This window comes from Chroicocephalus ridibundus, chromosome 23 (assembly GCF_963924245.1).
Source record: "Chroicocephalus ridibundus chromosome 23, bChrRid1.1, whole genome shotgun sequence".
Classification (NCBI taxonomy): domain Eukaryota; kingdom Metazoa; phylum Chordata; class Aves; order Charadriiformes; family Laridae; genus Chroicocephalus; species Chroicocephalus ridibundus.
The window spans coordinates 1,427,359-1,428,670 of record NC_086306.1 but is presented as its reverse complement, the minus strand read 5'-3'; positions in this window follow the sequence as shown (position 1 = coordinate 1,428,670).

The following is a 1,312-nucleotide window of genomic DNA, read 5'->3' as shown; positions in this document are numbered from 1 at the left end:
TATGGTGGAGTTTTATTCAGCGCCATCGGCAAGTGGGGGAGACGCCGAAAACCTCCTTTCCGTGCTCTGTAAAGCAGATTGGTCTGTTTGAAATTCGGATTCCCCCATTCCGTGCCCCGTAGCTCTCCCTCCTCGGGGATCTTGCTGAGAGCAGACCCGGTTGCAGCCAAGATGCGGGCGGAGGCTGTGGATGGGCTGAGCGCGCGGGCAGGACCGGATCATCCCTGTCCTGCACGGCCGGACACGAACGGCCGCGTTTCCAGGGAGCTTTGTAGTGGAAGTTGTGGTCAGATCACACAGGCCCGCCTTGACCAAAGATGAGGGCAGTGTTGGCACCGCTGCCCCCTGCGCATCAGCTCATTTTACCCTAAAGATTTAATCGGGAACGTGAAAAATTGTTGGAATTCCACTTAGCCTGAATTATTGCTTCGTTTCAGCCGTTTCGCCTGACTTGCGTGGGGTTAGGAGAGCAGATTCCTTCTGTTTACCCAGCAAAACGTACTATTTTTAGCTCTCGTGTTGTTTTGACTGTTTTTGACTTATCAGCTAAGCCAAACCAACCCCTCAGCAGCCCTCTTCTTGCTTCCTGTCACACTGCGTGGGCATTTTCAGACAAATTCATCCTCCAACAACAACAAAATAGGATGCCCTCTCTTTCTCTGTAGCAACCTTGCAAAATTACTCTCAAGCCCCAAATCTCACATGTGGCAACGCTTTGCCCTCGGAGGAGTCGGCCAGTTCGGCAGCCCCAGCAGCACCGGGCGATATCCATCAGCCCTATGAAGCAATTGGGTGCCGTTACCGAGAGGTCCTGAAAGATGCCTCGGTGTTAAATGCTTTGGAAAATGGACTAGGCAATCTCCAGGCAAGCGGCCGAGCCGGCCGGCAGCGGGGCAGGCTGCGTGCCCGTGCCTTGCGGTGAGTCAGGCGCATCATCTGACAGCCTCTGCGGCCGGCGCAGCTGCAGCCCTGCTCGCATTGCAGCGCTCCTGCTGAAGATCTCCCCTTTTTTCCCCTCCCCATCCTGTGCCAACGTAATTAAATCAAACATCAAAACCGGCAAATTCCCTGGTGCTGGCTGTGCTCCGGGCCCAAAAAGACACGGCGCCTCAAAGCAAGGCTGCCTCTGTGCGAGCAAGTCTCATGCAACCCTCTGTCCAGACACATTTTTCCATGAGCTCCTGATAGAAGAGGGATGTAAAACCAAAACAAACAACTTTCAGGGCTGAGATTTGCCCTTTTTAAGTTCCCCTGGGCCGTTCGGTTCAGGAACAGGCTGCTCAGCTTGATTGCTAAAAAAAAACCAACCCTG